Source organism: Sarcophilus harrisii, chromosome X (assembly GCF_902635505.1).
Source record: "Sarcophilus harrisii chromosome X, mSarHar1.11, whole genome shotgun sequence".
NCBI lineage: Eukaryota > Metazoa > Chordata > Mammalia > Dasyuromorphia > Dasyuridae > Sarcophilus > Sarcophilus harrisii.
The window spans coordinates 3591061-3616802 of record NC_045432.1 but is presented as its reverse complement, the minus strand read 5'-3'; positions in this window follow the sequence as shown (position 1 = coordinate 3616802).

Below are 25742 nucleotides of genomic sequence, written 5' to 3'. Positions count from 1 at the left end.
GGGGAAGGAAAAGAAAACCTTCTAAGAAGGTCTGGATAAGGCATATAAATCATTAAGAAATAGCGTAGAAAAAGAGAACAACTCCCTGAAAAACAGAATTTGTGAATTGGAAAAAGAAAATAACTCCTTAAAAAATTGGTGAAATGAAAAAAAATTTCCATAGAACAAAACATCTCATTTAAAAACTCAATTGCACAAATACAAAAAGAAATTTAAAAAAGTAAATGAAGAAAATAATTCATTAAAAATCAGAACTGAACAAATGGAAATGAATGATTCAATGAGACATCAAGAAGCAGTCAACCAAAATAAAAAAAAAATGAAAAAAATTGAAAAAGAAAGTTAAATATCTACTTGGGAAAACAACAGACCTGGGAAATAGATCTAGGAGAGATAATCTAAGGATTATTAGACTCCATGAAAATCATGATGAAAAAAAGAGCCTAGCCACTATTTTTCAGGTAATCATCAAAAAGAACTGCCCAGATCTCATAGAATCAGAAGGTAAAATAGCCATTGAAAGAATTCATTGAACACCTGCTAAAAGAGGACCCAAAATTAAAACTCCAAGGAACACTGTGGCCAAACTCCAGACTATTGGACCAAGCTAAAAATACTACAAGCAGTCAGGAAAAAAAACAATTCAAATATTGAGGAGCCACAATAAGAATTACTCAGGATCCAGCAGTGTCCACATTAAAGGATCTAAGGGCCTGGAATCTGATATTCTGAAAGGCAAAGGAACTTGGAATGCAGCCAAGAATATATTACTCAGCTAAACTGTGCATTTTCTTCCAGGGAAGAAGATGGACATTCAATGAAACAGGTGAATTCCATTTATTTCCAATGAAAAAAACACAGCTAAACAAAAAAATTGACCACCAAATATAGGACTCAAGAGAAGCATAAAAAGGTAAAAAGAACTCTTGAGAACTGTATTTCTCTTTTGGGTATACATAAAGAAATAGACAACAAAACTGTAATAGTGGGAGATCTCAACCTTGCACTCTCAGAATTAGACAAATCAAACCACAAAACAAATAAGAAAGAAATTAAAGAAGTAAATAGAATATTAGAAAAATTAGGCATGTTAGATCTTTGGAGAAAATTGAATGGAGATAGAAAGGAATATATTTTCTTCTCAGCAGTTCATGGAACCTATTCAAAAACTGACCATATATTAGGACATAAAGACGTCAAAATTAAATGCAAGAAAGCAGAAATAGTAAATGCTTTCTTTTCAGATCATGATGCAATAAAAACTACATTCAACAAAAAGTTAGTAAATAGACCAAAAGAATTGGAAACTAAACAACTATCTTAAAGAATGATTGGGAACAGCAAATTATAATACTAAATCACTAAGATAATGAAATGATGAGACATCATACCAAAATTTTGGGGATGCAGCCAAAGCAGTAGTAAAGGGAATTTTAATCCTTAGAGGCACGAATAAAACAGAGAAAGAAAAGATTAATGAAGGGCTTAACAAAAAAAACTAAAAAAAGACCAAATTAAAAACCCAATCAAATACTAAATTTTGAAATTTAAAATTAAAAGGAGAAATTAAAATATTGAAAGTAAAAAACATTGAACTAATTAATAAAACAAGAGTTGGTTCTATGAAAAGCCAAAAATGTAAACCTTTGGTAAATCTGATTAGAAAAAGGAGGGAGGAAATGAAATTAGTGTCTAAAAATGAAAAAGGAGAACTTTCCACCAATGAAGAGGAAAAAAGAGTAATAAGGAGTTATTTTGCTCAACTTTAGCCAAAAATTTGATAATCTTGGAATGGATATACCTCCAAAAAATATAGACTTCCCTGACTAACAGAGGAGGAAGTAAATTGTTGAATAGTCCCATTTCAGAAAAAAAGAAATAGAATAGGCATTAAACAACTCCCAAGAAAAATCCCCAGGACCAGATATTTAATTGAATTTTACCAAAAATTTAAAGAACAATTGGCCCCAATGCTTATAAATTTTTGATAAAATAGGGTGGGAGTCCACCAAATTCCTTCTATGACACAGACATGGATGATACCCAAACCAAGGTTGAAAACAGAGAAAGAAAATTATAGACCAATTCCCTAATGAATATTGATGCAAAACTTAAAAAGATATTAGCAAAAAAGAACAGAAAATCATCTCTGGGATAATAACATGATCAAGTAGGATTTAACCAGGAATGCAGGGTGGTTCAATATTAGGAAAACTATCAATATAATTCATATTAACAACCAAATTAAAAAACCATATGATGTCTCAATAGATGCAGAAAAAGCATTTAAAAAATCCAACATCCATTTATTAAAAACACTTGAGAGTATAGGAAAAATGGACTTTTCCTTAAAATAATCAGCAGCCTCTATTTAAAAACCATCAGCAAGCATCATATGAATGGAGACAAACTGCAACCATTCTAAAAGATCTAGGAAACAAGGTTCCCATATCACCGTTACATTTAATATTGTATTAGAAATGCTAGCTTTGGCAAAAGATAGAAAGAGATTAAAGGAATAAGAATAGGCAATGAGGAAACCAAATTATCACTCTTTTATGACATGATGGTATACTTAGAGAACCCGAGATTCTACTAAAAGTTATTAGAAAAATCCCAACTTTAGCAAAGTTTTGGTTATAAAATAAACCCCATAAGTCATCAGCATTCTTTATATCACTAACAAAACCAACAGTCAGAGTTACAAAGAGAAATTTTAGTTTTTTTAAAGTAACACCATTTAAAGTAACTACTGATAATATAAAATATTTAGAACCCCGCCAAGGAAAATCAGAAACTTTATGAGCAAATTACAGACCACTTTTCCACAAATTCAGTCTGATCTAACCAATTGGAAAGATATTAAATGCTCTTGGATAGGGAGAACTATATAAAGATGACAATATTACCTAAATTAGTCTATTTATTTAGCCTCTATACCAATCAGACCCCAAAACTAATTTAATGACCTAGAAAAAATAACAACAAAGTTCATATGGAAAACAAAAGGTCAAGAATTTCAAGGGAATTAATGAAAAAATCAAATGATGGTGGCTTAGCTTGTACCAGATCTAAAATTATATTATAGAGCAGCAGTTACCAAAACTATTTGGTATTGGCTAAGGAATAGATTAGTTGATCATGGAATAGATGGTTCAAGGGATAAAACAGTCAACAAATATAAGCAACTCTAGTCTTTATAAACCCAAAGACCCCAGCTTTTGGGATAAGAACTTACTGTTTGACAAAAATTGCTGGAAAATTGGAAACTAATATGCAGAAACTAGGCATTGATCCACACTTAACACCATACACCAAGATAAGGTCAAAATGGATTCATGACCTAGGCATAAAGAATGAAATTATTAATAAATTAGAGGAACACAGGATAGTTTACCTCTCAGACCTGTGAAGGGGAAGGACTTTATGACCAAAGAAGGACCAGAGATCATTACTGATCACAAAATAGAAAATTTCGACTATACCTAAAATGAAAAAGTTTTTGTAAAAACAAAACTAATGAGACAAAATTAGAAGGGAAGCAATAAACTGGAAAATATTTTACAGTCAAAGGTTCTGATAAAGGCCTCATTTGGAAAATATATAGAGAATTAACTCTAATTTATAAAAATCAAGCCATTCTCCAACTGAAAATGGTCAAGGATATGAACAGACAATTCTCAGATGAAGAAATTGAAAGTATTTCTAGTCATAGGAAGAGATGCTCCAAGTCATTATTAATCAGAGAAATGGAAATTAAGACAACTCTAAGATACTACTACACACCTGTCAGATTGGCTAAGATGACAGGAAAAATAATGATGATTGTTGGAGGGGATGTGGAAAACTGGGACATTGATGCATTGTTGGTGGAGTTGTGAACGTATCCAACCATTTTGAGAGTAGTTTGGAACTATGCTCAAAAATTATCAAACTGTGCATACCCTTTGATCCAGCAGTGTTACTACTGGATTATATCCCAAAGAGATTATAAAGAAGGGAAAGGGACCTGATGTGCACAAATTTTGTGGCAGTCCTTTTGTAGTGGCTAAAAACTGGAAACTGAATGGATGTCCATCAGTTGGAGAATGGCTGAATAAATTGTGGTATATGAATATTATGGAATATTACTGTTCTGTAAGAAATGACCAACAGGATAATTTCAGAAAGTCCTGAAGAGACTTACATGAACTGATGGTAAGTGAAATGAGCAGAACCAGGAGATCATTATACACTTCAGTAACAAGACTATATGATGATCAATTCTGATGGACCTGGCTCTCTTCAACAATGAGATGAACCAAATCAGTTCGAGTAGAGCAGTAATGAATTGAACCAGGTACACCCAGAGAGAGAACTATGGGAAATGAGTGTCGACCACAACATTGCATTTTCACTCTGTTATTGTTTGCTTTCATTTTTGTTTTCCTTCTCATGTTTTTTTTTTAAACTTTCTTTCTAGATCCAATCTTTCTTGAGCAGCAAGATAACTGTGTAAACATGTATACATATTGGATTTAACATATATTTTAACGTATTTAACATGTATATCGGACTACCTGCCATCTGGGGGAGCAGGTGGAGGGAAGGAGGGGAAAAGTTGGAACAGAAAGTTTTGCAAGTGTCAATGTTGAAAAATTACCCATGCATATAACTTTTAAATAAAAAGCCACAATTTAAAAAAATTAACTTCCATTTTATTATTATAGTATTTTTTAAAAAGCATATACAATGTTAGTATTCAATCTGCACCTTTGCAAAACCTTGTGCTCCAAAGTTTTCTACTTTCCTCCCCCTCTCTGTCCTCCCTAGATAGGAAATAATCTGACAAGTGTTAAATAGTGCAATTCCATATTCATCAATGATTTTGACTAAATTTTGAAAATGCCACAGTAGCATAATGGCAAAAGGAAAAAAGGAGGAAAAAAAAGAAAGAAGGTAAGAGACAGGAAAGGGAGAGAAGATAATGAGAGATGTCCTAAAGGAAAATATGAGGGAATCAGAGAGAGAGAAAAAAAAGACAGAGTGAGAAGAGCACAGAGGAAGCGGGACTCAGTTTCTATGGTAATGCCCAATCCTACACTGTCCATGTGGCTTGGAGAATCAAAAGACAGATTGGTTTCGATTTCTTCTCGTTGATTGACAAACTTGTTGTCCAATCATCTTCGGTCGTTCCAGTTGCTCAGTAAATAGATCCCTTTTATTTAAAAAAAAAAAAAAAAAAAAAAAAAAAAAAAAAAAAAAAGTACAACAGTCCAATTAGGTCCAGATCCTGAGGTATTTATTTTTCTTTTTAAAAACATGGTTTGTTTGGTTTTTTTCCAGTTCTTGTCCTTTGCTTTAATTAATTAGTATCCATAAGTTCTTTTAATGTTTTTCTGAAGAATTTTTCTTTTATTTGCAGTGCGTTATTTTCGGTCTTTTCCCAGTTAGATTCGGCCTCATTTTAGTATGTATCTTTCTGGAAATTGAAAACTTCATTTCATATGATTCTCCATAAATAGTATTTGTTACATTTATATTTTCAGTTTCTGTAGTTTTGATAATGTGAATCAATTTATTTTGATCTTACATCTTTATCCAGATAAAATCTGAGGCACAATATATTGATCTTTTTCAATGGACATTCCCAGTGGTGAGGTAAGTACTATTTCTCCGACTGTAAAAGAATTCTAAATATTTTTTTAAATGCTATCATTTCAGTATCTATAGTAAAAATTTTTTTGAATCTAAAATAAACGGCTTAGGCAAGGGAAAGTGGATTTTAATCATTAGTTGTGTATTTTTGATTCTTAATTCTTTGGCCACAGCCAAAAAAAAAAAAAAAAAAAAGAAAAGTGGCCTTTTCTGATATGTAACCAACTGAGAGACTATATGACTAATGCTTAGTTACTATTAAGACAATATACAATATGTAATAAAAATTCTTGTTTCCTCATTTACTTGTGTTTTCTGTGTATAACAGTGTTTATTGACTTAAGTTCACCATTAACTATTTAATTTAATAAAGTGTATAAGCACAAATATAGCCTTTCCTAATTATACCCTGCTTGTGGGTAATGGGAGAAATGAAAAGGAAAAAAGAATAAAGTAAACAAGGCGCACAGCAGAGAACAAAATAACAATTTACAAGGAAATGTCCATCTTTTGATGGACACTCATAAATATTTCTTCAACTAATATATACATACATATATATGTATATGTGTATATATGCATATATGTATATATACATATACATATGTGTGTATATGCATATGTATATATATATATATATATATATATATATATATATAAAACTTTCTTGAACTGATAATTTTTTGAATATGTTTTGAATCCCCCCTGATATTCCGCTGGGCCCATGACTGTGTTCTTTTTTGTTTTATTTTGTTTTGTATTTCTTTTCTGTTTCTCTTTTTTTTTAATCTGGTTTTTTAAATAAATTATATAATGATTTAATTACTGAATGAAAGAATAGCCACTTAGGAGTATGTTTGTGTATTTGAGAATCATGATGAATAAATTATAAATATGAGAGAAAATATATACAAAATAAATTTTTTTAAAGTTTTTTTTTTAAAGAAAACATAGGTTAAAGCAAAAATGCTTGTTGTCAGTGCTATAATTCAGCTGTTTGTTGTAGAAATGAAACCATATTAGCCAAATTAGTAAGCTGAAGATAAAAATAAACATGGGCAAAGAAGGAACTTTTTTAGATGATAAGATAGGATATTTTGACAATCCTACAGAGTAATATTAAAATTAATATTTAATAATTTCATAATAAGGAAACAAAGATTAATAGACAAGAGAGAGAGAAAAGGGGAGGGGTGGAGATCTGAAAACTCCTTTGACCCAAGAAATACTAGATGAGATATTTAGGGTCCTTGCACTTATTTTGTTAATAGATTTGCTTCCCCTGCACCAGTCTAGTTGAAATAGGGAAGAGACTGGGAAATGGACAAAAGAAAAGGGCAAATAATGGGAACAGCTCAGGCACTCAGCAAAAACATGTTTCCTGACAATAGATTCTATAATTTGACAAAAATGCAAACTCACTTTCTACCTCCACCTGCCTTTCAAACATCTAGAACTGCATTAGAAGGAGACATCTTAAGCCTAGTATGTTTAAGATTATTTTTCTTATCTTCCCTATTTCTGACAAGGATATCCACCATCTTTCTAGTCCCTCAGGCTTACAGCCTAGGAGTCATTCTGAACTTTTCAGTGTCTCTTATCCTCCATATCCAAGTTGTTGTCCCAGCGTATTGATTTTATCGTCTTAACCCCTCTCAAATATTCCCTTTCTCCCCACCTCGTACAGGCCCTGGTTATAATTTCACACCTAGACTATGGCAATATCCTGACTTAAGTTTTTCCCAGTCCACTCTAGTAACCTTTCAATCACTACAGTGATTTTCCTAAAACACCATTTCAATGATGTCATTTGCTGTTCCTTAGCTCCCCCACCCCCCACCCCATACCCATAAACTGCAGTGGCAAAACCAGCTACAAAATGCTTGGCCATTCAAAAACCCATCATAACCTACCACTCTTCTGTCTTTCATATGCTTCTTACCTTACCCTGCTGTCTTTATATCTCTGTCTTCTGTTATTTCTCCTTCTATATATTTGCGAAAGATTCAAGGTATGAACTGAGGCAAGTTAGTACCGAGTTGTGTATAAAATTATGAACATTGAAAAAATCCCCAGGACCAGATGGATTTACATGTGAATTCTACCACCAAACATTTAAAGAACAATTGGCCCCAGTGCTATATAAACTATTTGATAAAATAGGGAATGAAGGAGTCCTACCAAATTCCTTCTAGGACACAGACATGGTACTGATACCTAAACCAGGTAGGTTGAAAACAGAGAAAGAAAATTATAGACCAATCTCCCTAATGAATATTGATGCTAAAATCTTAAATAAGATATTAGCAAAAGACTAGAAAATCATCTCCAGGATAATACACTATGATCAAGTAGGATTTATACCAGGAATGCAGGGCTGGTTCAATATTAGGAAAACTATCAATATAATTGGCCATGTTAATAACCAAATTAACAAAACCATATGATCATCTCAATAGATGCAGAAAAAGCATTTGACAAAATCCAACATCCATTCCTATTAAAAAACACTTGAGAGTATAGGAATAAATGGACTTTTCCTTAAAATAATCAGCAGCATCTATTTAAAACCATCAGTAAGCCTCATATGTAATGGAGACAAACTGCAACCATTCCCAATAAGATCTGGAGTGAAACAAGGTTACCCACTATCACCGTTACTATTTAATATTGTATTAGAAATGCTAGCTTTAAGTAATAAGAGCTGAGAAAGAGATTAAAGGAATAAGAATAGGCAATGAGGAAACCAAATTATCACTCTTTGCCAATGACATGATGGTATACTTAGAGAACCCCATAAATTCTACTAAAAAGTTATTAGAAATAATCCACAACTTTAGCAAAGTTGCTGGTTATAAAATAAACCCACATAAGTCATCAGCATTCTTATATATCACTAACAAAATCCAACAGTCAGAGTTACAAAGAGAAATTCCATTTAAAGTAACTACTGATAATATAAAATATTTAGGAATCTATCTGCCAAGGGAAAATCAGAAACTTTATGAGCAAAATTACAGACCACTTTTCACACAAATTCAGTCTGATCTAACTAATTGGTAAAATATTAAATGCTCTTGAATAGGGCGAGCAAATATAATAAAGATGACAATATTACCTAAATTAGTCTATTTATCTAGCTCTATACCAATCAGACTCCCAAAAAACTATTTTAATGACCTAGAAAAAATAACAACAAAATTCAAATGGAAAAACAAAAGGTCAAGAATTTCAAGGAATTAATGAAAAAAAAAATCAAATGAAGGTGGCTTAGCTGTACCAGATCTAAAATTATATTATAGAGCAGCAGTTACCAAAACAATTTGGTATTGGCTAAGGAATAGATTAGTTGATCAGTGGAATACGTTAGGTTCAAGGGACAAAACAGTCAACAACTATAGCAACCTAGATTTTGACAAACCCAAAGACCCCAGCTTTTGGGATAAGAACTTACTGTTTGACAAAAATTGCTGGGAAAATTGGAAACTGATATGGCAGAAACTAGGCATTGATCCACACTTAACACCGTACACCAAGATAAGGTCAAAATGGGTTCATGACCTAGGCATAAAGACTGAAATTATTAATAAATTAGAGGAACACAGCACAGTTTACCTCTTAGACCTGTGGAAGGGGAAGGTCTTTATGACCAAAGAAGAACTAGAGATCAATACCGATCACAAAATAGAAAATTTCGATTATACCAAACTGAAAAGTTTTTGTACAAACAAAACTAATGCAGACAAGATTAGAAGGGAAGCAATAAACTGCGAAAATATTTTTACAGTCAAAGGTTCTGATAAAGGCCTCATTTCCAAAATATATAGAGAATTAACTCTAATTTATAAAAAATCAAGCCATTCTCCAATTGAAAAATGGTCAAAGGATATGAACAGACAATTCTCAGATGAAGAAATTGAAACTATTTCTAGTCATATGAAAAGATGCTCCAAGTCATTATTAATCAGAGAAATGCAAATTAAGACAACTCTAAGATACCACTACACACACCTGTCAGATTGGCTAAGATGACAGGAAAAATAATGATGATTGTTCGAGGGATGCGGGAAACTGGGACATTGATGCATTGTTGGTGGAGTTGTGAACGAATCCAACCATTTTGGAGAGTAGTTTAGAACTATGCTCAAGAAGTTATCAAACTGTGCATACCCTTTGATCCATCAGTGTTACTACTGGGATTATATCCCAAAGAGATTATAAAGAAGGGAAAGGGACCTGTATGTGCACGAATGTTTGTGGCAGCCCTTTTTGTAGTGGCTAAAAACTGGAAACTGAATGGATGTCCATCAGTTGGAGAATGGCTGAATAAATTGTGGTATATCAATATTATGGAATATTACTATTCTGTAAGAAATGACCAACAGGATGATTTCAGAAAGGCCTGACACGAACTAATGCTGAGTGAAATGAGCAGGACCAGGAGATCATTATATACTTCAACAACAATACTATATGATGACCAGTTCTGATGGACCAGGCCATCCTCAGCAACGAGATCAACCAAATCATTTCTAATGGAGCAGTAATGAACTGAACCAGCTATGCCCAGAGAAAGAACTCTGAGAGATGACTAAAACCATTACATTGAATTCCCAATCCCTATATTTTTGCCCACCTGCATTTTGATTTCCTTCACAAGCTAATTGTACAATATTTCAGAGTCTGATTCTTTTTGTACAGCAAAATAACGTTTTGGTCATGTATACTTATCATGTATCTAATTTATATTTTAATGTACTTAGCATCTACTGGTCATCCTGCCATCTGGTGGAGGGGGTGGGGGGGGTAAGAGGGGAAAAATTGGAACAAGAGGTTTGGCACTTGTTAATGCTATAAAGTTACCCATGCATATATCCTGTAAATAAAAGGCTATTAAATAAAAAAAAAAGAAAAAGAAAACATTTCCATATCAACTTTACTAACTCTCACCTAGAAAGCCAATTTTCTGAAAACTTTCAATGGGCTTAAGTATAATATAGGTTTTAATTTTTTTTTTTAGGAAAGAACATATTGACTCTGATGATGGACAGATTATGAATGAGTGTATGAATCAATTTCAATCAGATGAAAATTCAGATATTCTTGTGACTAAAATCCTTCAGGGAAGGTATGTTGGATCTTAACATATTTGAAAGTTAACATTTCTAGTTATGGATAGAAAATTGGGTTTTAGTTTTATAAAACTAATTTTCATTTTCATAAAATTTTAATGATAGAAGAACTAGATTCATAGCCAGATGGGACTTTAGAATTTATCTAAATTCCACTTTGGTATAGATTAGAAAACAAGTATGAAAAAATAACATGGCTTACTCAAGATCATTTGTCATTATTTGTCATTTATAACCTCTTTGATATGTAGGCCCTTAATTTCTACTACCTTGCAAATTAGTAATGTTTGAAATGGCTTTGAAATACAGAGGTTTTTTTTTAAAGATGATTTTTATTTTTTAAATCTTTTTAATATTTTAATAGCCACATTTCAATACAATCAGTATCCCTTTTGTTCCTAATTTTTTTTATTTTATGCATTTAAAGATATTATTCCATTGGCTTCATCAGACTTCCAGAAGCATCCAGGACACATGAAAAAGATTAAGAATCCCTGAATAAAGATACAGCTAAATCCCCATTAATATGACTAATGAAGCCCCCATAGTGGTTGCATATATCTAAATTCACTCTATTTTAAATTATAATTATATAAAATATGGTAATTGATTCTAGCCCAGTGAAAATATTCAGTGTGAATTCAAATAATACAACCAACTACATCAGAGAGTTCATTACCCATACTAATTGGAAGTTACTTGAATTAAAGATGATTTTTATCTTTTATTTAAAGTTAAAAGTTGCTGGCTTTTATCTTGGGGAAGTGAGAGTTCTTCTTTCAGGGTTGAATTTTTGCCTTTTTTGCCATGTCATGGATTTTCTACCCATTGGTAAACTAAACACTGACCTTGGGATGCGTCAGCCATATAGGTGAGCTTTCAACTTACCTCAACAGAGAGGAGCACCACACTTCCTGCTCATCTCCCTTTCTCAAGTTTTTTTTTAGTTTATTCAGGTTTTGCCTTATTTTCCTGCAGTTGTAGACCTAGATATCTAAATACTCTTACCAAAGTGTCCAGGGACACTTGAGCTGCCAAATCTAATAGTTATCCTTCTAACCTCTACCTCAGTTTTATTCCTATATTTATCTCTATGCTGCACTTCTTACTCATGTTATAGCATCTCCTCTTTTTTTGGACTCATTTTCCTACCTCTCTGTGTTCCTCAGTCTCTTTTATTTATTTATTTTTGCTTGCTTATTATTCATATTGCATATCTGCTTCTTGGCCTTGGGGTCTTTCATTTCTCTTGATGATTATTCTGCACTAAAGGCTTTAATTTTCACCAATATACAGTTGGCACCCCTACCCATGTATGAAAAGCACACTGTAACTGTTACATTTTTTCAGGCCCACATCAGCTGTCTGGTATTACTCCTATTTTACACATGAGGAAACTGAGGCAGACAGAAGCTAAATGACTCTCTGATTTCTAGATACAGGCACCTTTGTTGCTGTGGCTGATGAGAATGAGAGCTTCTTGAGATCAGGGACTTGATTTTCTATTTTTGTTATCAGTGCTCTGAAGCTCTGGTCTTGGAGAATAAAGCTTAAGGTTCTAAAAGGACGTGGGAAATTCTAAATCTTTGGATTTTTTTTCCCTCTGAGGTTTTAGTTTGGGAAGAAGAATAAAGACAGAATATTAATGTTCCACCTTCCTCCTGTGGGTTTTTTCTCAAGAATTTCATTTTGAATATCACAGTTCTGGTTTTGGAAACTTCCAGATTGCAAATAAGAGGTTGTGATGAAGTCCCTAAGCATCTTGGAACAAACTTGTCATTTTGTTTTATCCAATGGCTGTTAAAGTCTTGTTTTTAATTCTGATATTCAGTGTGAATCCAATGTTCTCACATCATTTGCATAATGATTATAATTAAATTGTAAGTAATGAGGTTGTGCAACCAGAACCAATGCAGGAGGAAAACAAAGATAATTTTCAAGAGCCTGAAGTTAGCCACAAAAGTAAAATGAAAACTGAAACTTTCAGAAGATATATTGGTAAGTATTTTAGTTGAAAACTAATTTCAAAAGGTATTTTATAAAAATTTTCTAAAGAATGTCAAAATTCATTGAAAGATATGCACTAATACAAAGAGACTACAATATTGTAATTGGAAAGAACACTGAAAAAGAAATTGAACTCTTTCTATAACCATAAAGAATGGAGGAAAAGTATATTGTTCCTGTGATGGAGATAAAAATGGAGTGACAATTCCTGTGCCTGTGCTGGAGGTATTAAGACCCTGGGTGAGAGGTCTTTTTTAGCAAGCAAACTAGTAGTAGTCAGGTCAATGTTATTCCCTGGGTTTGGGGGGTCGGGGTTTGGTGGCCAGAACAAGTGGGGTGGTGTCCAGGATAGACATGGTGACATTCGGGAATGGGGCCTTTGCCAATGGAGCCTCAGGTCTCAGATGTCCATTACTATGAGGAAAAAAGGACAGGAACGTGGAGAATAAAGTACTTATGGAAATGACCAATGAGCAAAATAGAGGTAATACTAGTCAGAGAGAGGGGAAACATCTTGAAAGATAATAAAACAATTAGGAATAGGAGAATGATGACAAAATAATGTGACAGGCAAAAATGAGGAAATAATTAGAAAAAGGGAGCAATCAAGTGCCAAAAAATTTTGAGAATCAAGGAAGGATAAAAACTATTGGACTTAAGAAGCTGTATAATAAAAGCTAAAACAAACTGTCAATCAATAACATTCATTAAGCACCTATTATTTACCAGGTGTTATGCTAAGCACTAAGAATGCAAAGAAAGGTAAAACAGAATCCTTTTCTCTCAAAAAAAATCATAGTCTAAAGGGCAAGTAACTTACAATCTACCTTTATTTGAATATCTTAATACTTTAATATTCTTCTTCCTTAGCTCCCAAAATACTTCCTTAAAATTTTCCATGTCAAATACCTACCACTTTTATAGCTGTAATTTTAGAATGTTCCTAAAACCCTTATTTGTGGCCTACTTCTTATTTGCTTTAATACAAGCAACTTGGTGTTAGCAATACAGTACTAGCAATAGTACTACTACTACTAATAATAATAGTACTAGCAACTAATACTAGTACTAGTGTTCTGTCAGGAAATAATCAGCCTGACAAGGGCTCTTGAGTTTGACTTTCTTTCGATATGTTTCATACAACATTGTGATCAGATTGCTTTGCTATCTTTCTCAAAGGCTGCAGCTCTTTATTACAAGCAAATATAGTCAAATTTTGGTCACCATGAATTATTTCAGGATCGTTTGTGATTAGAAAGAGGCTAATTTCTTTTTCATTGGAAGCTTGCTTCATTCTGAACTAACAATAGACTTGCTACAATGATGATGAAGTGTTTTTGTTAGTTTTTGCTAGTTTTTGTTTTAGTTTTTGTTAGTTTTGGCTCCTGCTGTTTGGAATTCACCTTTACTTTCTTGTTGATCCCTTTTGTTAATTCCTTTGCTTTCTCCCTTTTCTTAATTTGCTGTTCAGTTGTGTCTGAAACTCTGTGACCCTGCTGTCTGTGAGATTTTCTTTCTTCCTTTGGAAAACATATTGAAAAATAATGATTGAAACTTCAGCTGTTTTAAATAATAAGTTCTGCTCCTGCCCTTTATTTTATCTGTGTGTATCTAATTTTATATGATAGGTATTATGTACACACACACGTCTCATTTTGGTTGAAAGTAACAAGCTGTTGACTTTAACTTTCAGTCTCTTCTCTATTTCTGCCTTATGAGGAAATTAATACTTGTATATTTTCCTCCTTCCTATTTCCCCCACTCTCCTCCTCACCCTATTTGCCCTCTCTCTTCTCATTGCTGTTTTACTTCTTCCTGCCACCTTGCCCTCCTACTCCTTGTCCCCTCTAAGACTTCTTTCCATTCTGGTAAAAACAGTGAGGTTCCTGCACTATCTGATTCCCCCAGCTTATCAGTTTGTCCTTTTGTTTCTCATTTGAATGAAATAATTGCTCTTTTTTATCTCTCCCTACACAGTTTGATTTTTTTAGACTTGATCCCTTGTACTGAGTTTAGCCCAAGCCTTTCTTTAAAGAAAAAGTTTTTGTTTAAAACTTAAATTTTATTTTTTATTTTTTTATTAAAGCTTTCTATCTACAAAACATATGTATGGGTAAGTTTTCCAACATTGACCCTTGCAAAACCTTTTGTTCCAAATTTTCCCCTCCTTCCCCCATCCCCTCCTTTAGCTGGCAGCTAAAGCATACATGTTAAATATGTTAAAGTATATGTTAAAACTTAAATATTATACATGTTAAATACGTTAACATATATGTTAAAACTTAAATATTAAAAAGAAGATAAAAAGAAAAAATGTCATGTGCATGTCAGAATGTAAGGGAGGGTTCAAAATATGTAACAATAAATTCCATTTCAAGAAAGTCTATATAATATTAGAGGACATTGTATTGATAACTGTTTTTGCTTCTTTTTACATTTTCTTTTTTTCTCTGTTATGCACTTTTTACTTTATCCTTTCCCCCCTTTCCTCCCTTGCACCCTCAGCCAAGCAGACTGCAATTAAATATGGATATATTTATGTACATATATGTATATGTACAGATATATGTTCATATAATATGTATATACATACATTCATACATCTGAGACATTATTAATATGGCTGGAATGTAATGTAGATTTCTTCTCTATTTTCATTGAATCTTTTAATAAATTCTACTGATCATTATTATTATATTTGTGTGCATCTCTTATATTCTATCTCTCCTGACTGCTGTACTTTATTACTACCTGCCCCCTGGCCTTGCTAGTACTTGACTTGCCTAAGGATCCCTCCCTTATTCTTACCCCCCCCTTTTCCCATGTGTGTCTCTTTGCTTTCAATATATTTCTTATTTTTTAATCCATTTTTGCATTTAGGTTTATCCTTTCCATATTTGCAGTTATGATTACTATATAGTTCCCTTCACATTATCTTTCCCTCTTTTACCCTTTTATCTCTTTTTTCACCCTGTAGTTTATGCTCACCTCCTCCACTGACCCTCTTTCCCTTTTCTCCTCTCTACCTGTAGAGCTAAATAGGTTCCCATATCCAACTCAGTCTGTTATTCTCTCTGATCCACTTCCAGAGGGAGTGAGGTTCAAGCAATATTCCACACTGAAAAAGCTCTTCTTTTCTTTTTCTTTTTTTAAAATTTTATTTATTATAATAACTTTTTATTGACAGAACCCATGCCAGGGTAATTTTTTTTTTACAATATTATCCCTTGCACTCACTTCTGTTCCGATTTTTCCCCTCTCTCCCTCCACCCCCTCCCCGGAATGGCAAGCAATCCTATATATGTTAAATATGTTGCAGTATATCCTAGGTACAATATATGTGTGCAGAACCAAACAGTTCTCTTGTTGCAATTTGATTCAGAAGGTAAAAATAACCCTGGAAGAAAAACAAAAATGCAAACTGTTTACATTCATTTCCCAGTGTTCTTTCTTGGGTGTAGTTGCTTCTGTCCAAAAAGCTCTTCTTTTCTTCCACTTTTATCTAAGATAATTTAACTCCATTCTCCCTTGTCCTTGGAGGTTGAGTCTTTCCTGGGATTTTTTCAAATTGTCTTAGAACAATTGTTTGACTTGTTTTCCTATACTCTCTGCCCTCTCTGAGGCAATAGTCTGTCTTTTCTTTGTAAAGGAAATTTGATTTTCTGAAGTGCTTTCCTGTCTTCCCAGAATTCTCTCCCCATGGCATTTGCACTTTTCTTCCTCTTATTATTGCTTGGACCACAGCCACACATTTCACACTCAGCCATTGCTCACAACTCTTGTAATCTGGCGACATGTGGTGATCTATGTCAGAGGGCACTCATTCCTCCACCCAGCAAATGCTCGTGGATCTCCCAGGATCTCTTCTGTCTTGCCTCTTCCTTGGACATTACGCTGCTTTTCTCTCAATCCTGTCATTTGCTAGTGGCCAGATCCCTCCTGAGGCTCCACAGACCTTTCTGTCTCTCTCCCTAAGCTGCCCTGGGCTAGAAAAGAAATCATCATGTGTTTTTGCTGTGCTTGATTACGGGAAGGCTTGCTTCATCTCTAATTGTATGGAGAAAGCTATTGGTTTATCTCCATTGCAGATAATTCTTGATGATAGTTATAAATATTACTTATCACTTTAATGCAAACTCCATTTATTCTTATGCTCTTTAATGTTTTTAATAGGAAAGGGTCCTTTATTTTGGAAAGGTCTTTTCCTGCATCTGTGAAGATAATCATATGACTTCTGTGGGTTTTTCTTTCTTGGGAGTCTGCAGTTCCATTACAATTATCTTATTATGCCCCTGTCTTTAAACTCCTTACATATCCTCTCTTGTTCTTAAACCTCTCCATTTTCTTGTGGTCATCTATTTTTCATTTTTATCTAGCTTAACAATGCAGAAACTTGATAATTCATTTCTGTCATAATCTTTTCAATTATCTGTTTGCAGCTATTGAGCAATCACCTATATATACTTTTCCCTACTCACTCTAATTCAAGTCTTTGTAGTTACAATAATTTTCCTTCACAGTTGGTTTGCCTCTGTTATTCCTGTACGTAATTAAATCGCTAGCATATAATATAAACTCATCCTTTTGATTTTTAAAGTCCTGCCATATTTTCCATTCTAATTAGAATTACTTTCCTTCCTCAGCTGGCCTTCTATTTCTGATACTGATGGTTCATTTGTTTCTGGTCTTTCATTGTGATTATTGTTCTGTTCACCTTTTTTCCACTTTATTTTAATTTTTTTGTTATTTTAGTTGTGTCTGATTATTGATGACCACATTGGGGGCTTTCTTGACAAAGTTCTGGAGTAGTTTATTGTTTCCTTTTCTAGCCCATTTTACAAATGAGGCAGAAATGAATTGGGGAAAATATATGATGATATATCTTCCAGTTCCAAAATTTGTTAGTTTGTGAAATTTATGACAATTATTCATAATTTTACATAGATATATGATAGTAGAATGATGTGAATACATATATCTTTGTAATTAGGACATTGCCAAAAAGATAGAGATATAAAAATGCAGTTTCAAAGGTTTTATGTAATTTAAATTTTATTTGTTAACACACTATATTTATGATTAATTTGTTTAGGAGAAACACTTTATGACACTATGATCTGTACTGCTTGTGGACAACAGGTGAACCATTATGAGAAAAATTCAATTTATAGACATCCTGCTTTAAATGTTCTTATTTGTAAGGTATGTAGTTATGAAATGCATGATGATTTTTTTTAAACTATGAATTATTATGCCTTTTGTTCTGGAATAAAGAACAAACTCTTCTGTTAAACTAAATTATCCTATTTATTTAGATGAATTTCCTAATGATTAATTTCAAAAGTGAAGGTGAAGTGCAATAAGTGCTTATCTTATAAAATCAGACTTGATTAATAAATTGGTTAGTTTGGATAACCTTCAGTTTTTAATATACATGAGTACAATCATAAAGATTATCTGTGCCCAACCTGTGAGCTCATACTGGTTGGATCAGTCATAGTGGGCTACAAGATATCTTGACCCCATCATAGTGAGATCATTTTCACCTTCTTTGATTATTAAGGACATATTTAATTTAAAAAAAGTCATATTCATGTTTGACACTACATGCAATATTTTGCTCTCAATTGTTCTTGCTTCTAGTGAGAGGGGAATATTTCAAATGAACTCTTGTTGTATCAGTACTTATTGTAATATTAAAAGTAGATTTATTAATAGCTTCTCTTCCATGTTGCTTTTAAGATTCATACAGTGCTGTCTGTACACAAGCTAACTTGTTCGATACATAATAACCTTGTGAAGCTGTATTACTATAATATGTTTTACTGATTAACTCAAAAGGAATAAGTCGAGGAAGGAGCTCAGATTATTACAATGTATTTGAGCACATCAAAACTTGTGTTTTTGATTGTATTAATAATATTTTGTATTGTTCCTTGGATGCTATTTATTTTTCTTTTATCAATTTACACAATTTTTTCCTTTGAACATTTTTTGAATTTTCTTTAAATCAGTTATCACTTAACAAAATGAATTCTTCATAGACAGTTTGTTCAGATGTTCCCCATGGTATGTCATTACTTTCCTGCCAGTTCTTTACTTTTGCAAAATATTTCATTTTTTTCAAAGTCAATAAAGTTATCATCCCAGTTTTCTGTTTAAATATACTGTATCATTAGTGGTTTGAACCATTTTAAAATTTGTGCTTTGTAAATGTTAATATTTTAATAGATTTAAACAATTTAGAATTGAATGCTAATTCCTTTTTTTTTTTTTTTTTTTAGAACTGCTACATATATATGACTGGTGACATTAAGCCATGATTCTAAAAGAACTCATAAGGACTGCAGGTAAGAATATATTTCTCAAATTATAAACCATTCCTCTTTGGGGGAATCTCTTAAATAATTTTAATTATTTGTAATTTGTTTTATTTATTCTCTCAGTGACTCTTAATTGTGTTATCAACTGTCAGAGATTATAGCATATATTCAAAATGAGAGGTATAGTAGTTTTAAATTTATAACTACTGATGTTTCCTAGTTTTAAAAAAGTGGCATTCACCTTGTTATGGTTTCCTTTTTGATTTAAACTCAGGTTTTCTTGATCTGCCCATGGTTTTGCCATGGTTTCTTTTCAATAACTGAGTACTTCCTTCCTTAATTTCCCAATCCAATTTTAGGTTAAAGGCTAGTTCTGGTCTAGGTTACGCTTTTAAAAATTCCTTTTAAGCTCTTCCAAACATTTTTTTGAGATCTGAGAACAAATGACATTTTTTGAGGCTCCAAATATAACCACTTGAATACTGAAGGTCCTTTTCTAAGTGTGCCTTGATCTTCCCTGTTACTACAATAACTTTTTATTATCTTTTTAACTAAACTTTTTCCCCTAGTTCTTTAGTTTTTGTTTTCCCACTCATTTCCTTTCTGCTTTTTTGTGACTCAGATTGTTTTACGTGGTAGTTCTGCTCTGGTCTTGTGCTGTCCTAAATTTTTGTGCAGCTTGCTGCTGGCTTTCAGAGCTTACTGGGTTGCTTTTGCTGGAAGGCATGGGATTGGGACACAGATGGTCTGGTTTTCCTGATCACCTCCTTGGGGTGTGGAGTTTATTTAGTTCTTAGGCTGCCCCACAAATGGGGTGGGGTGGGGAAGGGCCTTACTGATGGTTTCTGTGGTAACAGAATCTTGCTGGTGGCTGGTTTTGTAGGAGGGTCCAGATGTTAGTTACAACTAACTGTCTAGTTTTATTGGCTAGACTGATGGCAATGAGGGCAAGGATCAAGTGGCTTTTGGTACTGATGCTCTTTCAAAGGACAACCTTGGATGCAATGACCTTCCCTGTGGCAGTGGAAACGGGCATTAGGGACATGAATTTATTACAATTTACTTTAAGTTTACAGTTCATCTTAAATTCCTTATCTCTGTACCTTTGCATTGATATGAATTCTTTGGTACTTTATTCCTCAAAATCCCTATCTTCCATCAGAGTTTAGCTCATGTAGGTCTATCTCATTGGGGTGGGAAGGAAGAAAACACCTAAAGATATAGTAGTAGTAATAGAAGTAGTTGTTATTGTTGTTGTATTGGCAGTAGTAATAAGCAGATCTCACAGCAGGGGGACAAGCAGAGTTCCTAGTTTAGGGGCAGTTTACCTGTGAGGACCTACCTTCTCCAAAACAGCAGTCTCTTAGGCAGGTGAGCAGTCTGTACAGCACAGCAAGACCTCAACATAGCTACCTCACCCTCAAAACAAGGCATCAGCCAGATCTTGATCCTCTTACTGATCAACACAGAGACTTCCTTCTGCCACTTGCATGCAGAGATACCTTGTTTCCACAGCAACCCAGCAGGAGGTCTCAGCCCAGCAAAAATATTTTATATTTTTCTTTTGATTAAAGTGCATGCTACTTTCTTAGAGATGGAGCACCTATCCTGCTGATGCAGCTGTGGTGTTCTCGCTTTTCATTTAGCAGCTTCTGAATTTCCCCATCATTTCCCTCAAAACTGTCTTTGAAATCAAACTTTACACTCAAACTTAGGTGCAATATTTTTTGTTGTATCTGGTTTCTAGTTTCTCCTTCAACATTACTTCATTTTTATTCTGTATTTTAATGTATATGTGTGTGTTTTGTCTCCACCCCATAGAATCTAAGTTCCTTGAAGGCAAAGCCTGTTATATGTGTGTCTTTTGTTTTACTAATTAATATTAATTATATTATAACACTATATGTTATATGTACTATACTATATATGTACTATATATACTATAATAATACAAATATTCAATGAATACATACTATTCATTGAATTCAATAAGCCCTTTTGAATTGTTTCCTACAAGACAAATTTTGCCCTTTGTACCATTTAGCTTCAAGTATAACATAGTGTATTCACCAAATTTTAAATTGATGATGTATTTATTAAAGAATTAATATTTGCAAGGCACAGTTGCAAATATATTAAGAATTTTGACCCTAATATCATGGAGCTGGAAAAGAAACATTTAGATTTATAATAATAGTATGATAATGATATTAATGATGATAATATGTCTGCCCTTCATTATTTATAATAGAATCATATTCCATCACATTCATATATCCCAACTTGTTCAACCATTCCCTAGTTGATGGACATCTATTCATTTTCCTATTCTTTGCCCCCATAAAAAGTATTGCTACAAATATTTTTGCATATGTAGATTCTTTTTTCTCTTTTATAATTTCTTTAGGATACAAACTTAGAAGTAACACTGCTGGCCAATCTAATAGGTGTAAAGTGGTACCTCAGAGTTGTTTTAATTTACATTTAATCTCATCAATAATGCTTTAGATCTATTTTTTATGATCACAGATAGCTTTGATTTCTTCATTTTTACAATGTTTGTTCATGTCCTTTATCCATTGGGGACATGACTTATATTCTTATAAAATTTACTCAGTTCTTTATATATTTGAGAAATTAGGCCTTTAGCAGAGATAACTGCTATAAAGTTTTCCCCCATCTTTCTTTTTTCCTTTTAATCATGATTGTTTTAATTTGATTTTAGCAAAAAATCTTTTTCATTTTATATCATCAAAATGACCATTTTACATTTCATAATTCTCTCAGTCTCTTATTTGGTCCTAAAATTTTCTCTCCTTTATAGATCTTAAAGGTAAATAGTTCCCTGTTCTCCTAATTTGCTTATGGTATAGACCTTTATGTCTAAATCATGTACCCATTTGACCTTTGTATACAGTGTAAAATATTGATCTTTCCCTAGGTTTGCCATCTTCTTTTACAATTTTTGTCCAATAATGAGTTCTTGCCCTTTTTTATCACAGGTTTTATCAAATGCTTGAATATTATGGTCAATTATTATTGTGTTTGTATACACAGTCTGTTCAAAGGATCCATTACTCTATTTCTTACACAATACAAGATCATTTTCACTTCATAAATTTATATTATCCAGTCTATATGACAAAATCCCTCGGTCCTCTCATGACCAGAACAAAATTAAATATTCAGAAGTCATTCACATCACTGGTGCATATCCCAGAAACCTGAAGAATACTCAGTTCCCAAACGAATTAATACTACCCTTATCCTCATTTGAAGTATAATTTGGACTGCAAATTACTGGGAAAGTTCTACTAGTAATGGAACATAGCTTAGGATTTCAAAGGAAAAATAAACCCTGGAAATCATCTTGTCTAATACCCTCATTTTAAGGATGTGGAAATTAAGGCCCAGAGGAGGTGAAATTAGTGAAATTACATGAACAAGGTCATGCAGATCACTAATGGGAGAGCCAGTATTTGAACCTAAGTCTTTAAATCAATTTTAGTCAGTGCCTTGGTGACAATGAGCATTCAAATGTGTTTCCTTCAGGCTCAAAGTAAGAAGACATAGCCCCTCTCTTCCAGGAGCTAAACGACTGTTTATCTGTGACAATTGTAAACAAACTCTTTTGCCTCCCAATGAAAAAATTTATCTTATTTAGAAGTTTTGTTTCTAGAGATGATCTATGTGATAAATTTTTAATTTGTCCATAATTCCTGAATTATTAAATCTTAGTTCAGTCGTGTACAATAAAATACATCTAGGCAAAATTTCCATACATGCTTCATTCACTATATGAGATTTTTAATGTCTCAACGCCATTTCTAAGAAATTTGTTTAAAAAGAAGACTAAGCTAAGGAATATAATTTTTTGTTGTGATTTTCTTTTTTATATTAGAGTTTTTATTTTCAAAACATATGCAATGATAATTTTCAGCATTCACCCTTGTAAAATCTTATGTTCCAAAATTTGTTCCTTCTCTTCACTACCTCCTCCCCTAGACGACAAGTAATCCAATACATGTGAAACATGTGCAATTCTTCTTTACATATTTCCACAATTATCATGCTGACAAGAAAAATCATATCAAAAAGGAAAAAAATGAGAAAGAAAATAAAATACAAACAAACAACAACAAAAAGAGTGAAAATGCTATGTTGTGATCCACACTCAGTTCTTACAGTCCTCTCTCTGGGTGCAGATGGCTTTCTTCATCACAAGACCATTGGAACTGGCTGGTACCATCTCGTTGTTGAAAAGAGCCACGTCCATCTGAATTGATCATCCATAATCTTGCTGTTTCGCAGTGACTTTCAGCAAAAGGTCAAATTACAGTGATTGTTTTTGTGATAAGAATGTACCAAGCTGGCTCTCTTAATGTTGTGTATCATGTTTTGAAGCTGCCATTTTTTCTTTATGCATGTTAGTGGTGGGCAAAGAATTAGCATTTAATATGGACAACAAAAGCAGCTCCAAATCCACTTACTTCCAGCTAAAACTTTGTTATTAGACACAGAAGATTAAAACATATCAACCAAAAGCACATCTAAAATTAAAGCTTAAGGAACAAAGGTTTTTTAGAAAGAAGTAGCCATTTGAGATTATTAGCAATTATACTGAAGCAATGAAGCCTAATCTTTAGTTTTAGATGCTTCTCTTATATTCCCAAATTTCAAATAAGAATTAGCTCCCTCACATTTAAACTTGTTTAAATGACTATAATAGTTAAAGATACTTCAGCATTCTCTCCACTACCTCACTCCCTCTGAAAAGATATCACATACCATGCTGCCTAACAGCATCATGACTTTTTTGAGTTTGTTAATCTTGTATTTTTTTTCTGATTTTGTTAAAAGTTTAAACAAATTTAATTTCAGAACCTTACACAAAGCATTCACCATTCACTAGAGCTTAGGGCCCCTTTGGGATTACCACTTGAATTCTAGATCCCTATCAAGATCACTGTACCAGATCTCCAGTCCAACCATCTACAAAGTGCTAGACCTTCCCCACCCCTACAAAAAAGAAATGAAACAAAACCAGCCAAAGCCTAGCTCCACTGTGAGATGATTAACTGATACATAGCAAAGTTACCTAATGGATGGCATTGCATTTTTCCTCAAAATCCATCCCTGATCACTTCTTCTTTTGAGAGAATCTGTAGTCATTTAAAAATGTGACCTTTTAATTTACTTTTTTTAATGAGCAAATGTTAATTTTCCCTCTCATTATAAACTCTCTTCCCTCCCTCATATAGTAGAAAAAAAGAAAAAGTAAACTCTTTTGAAAAATATGAATACATAGTCAAGGCTTGCAAATTCCCCTGTTGATTACATCCAAAAATATGTTTCATTCTGCACCTTTTTATCTGTAGGTGCACAACATGCATCTTCATGGGTTTTCTGAAAGCAAACTTGGTCATTATATTGATCAGAGTTCCTATCATTGTCTTCATAATGTTGTTACTGCATAATTTTTTCTCTATTTCTATTGATTCCACTTAGTATCAGTCTTCTCTCTGAAATTTCTCCATGTTAATTTTTAAAACACAAAATGATTTTTAAATAATATTTTATTTTTTAAATAAATGTAAAGATAAATATAACAAACATTTAATAATTTGGAGTTCCGAATTTTCTCCTCCCCTCCCTTTCCCCTGGTATACAATGCTAAGCAATTTGTTACAGGTTTTATTTGTGCAATCATGTAAAATATAATCCAATATTACTTATATTGTTGGAGAAGAAACAGACCAAAAAAACTTCTCCTCCTCTCCCCGCCCCGTCAAAAAAAAAAAAAGTGAAAATAGAATGCTGTAATATGTACTCAGACTCTTATCAGTTCTTTCTCTGGATGGGGATAGCAACGTCTTAGACCATTTTTGTTGCTGAGAAGACCTCAGTCATACACAGTTGATTATTCCACAGAGTTGCTGTTAGTGTTTGTCATATTATATTGTCTCTGCTTACTTCATTTTTTACCAGTTCATATAAATCTTTCCAAGTTCTTCTAAATTCTGACCTTTTTATCATTTCTTATAGTTCAATTGTATTGTTCAGCCATTCCCCAATTCATTGGTATCCCCTCAATGTCCAATGCTTTGCTACCATAAAAACAGCTATTACCATTATTGTTGTACAAGGAGACACTTTTCTCTTTTTTCTGATCCCTCTGTAATACAGATCTAATAGCGGTTTTGCTAGATGAAAGGGTCTGCATAGTGTGTTTACCCTTTGGACACACTTCCAAATTACTCTCCAGAGTAGTTTAAACAGATCACAGTTCCACCAACAGTGCATTAGAGTCTCAACTTTTTCATATCCCCTCCAACATTGATTATTTTCCTATTCTATCTTTTTGACTAATCTAATAAATATGAGATGGTACCTCAGCATTGTTTGAATTTGCCTTTCTTTAACCAATAATTATTTAGAGCATTTTGTCATATGACTTAGGATAACTTTGATTTCTTCTTCTGAAAAAAAGTGTGTTATTATCCTTTGACCATTCATGCACTGGAGAATAATGGCCTTCTTGTATATTTGATGTAATTCTCTGTATATTTGAGAAATTAGGCTGTAAAAAGAGACATATTTTATGAAATTGTTTCCCAGTTTTCTGCTTTCCTTCTAAAAATGT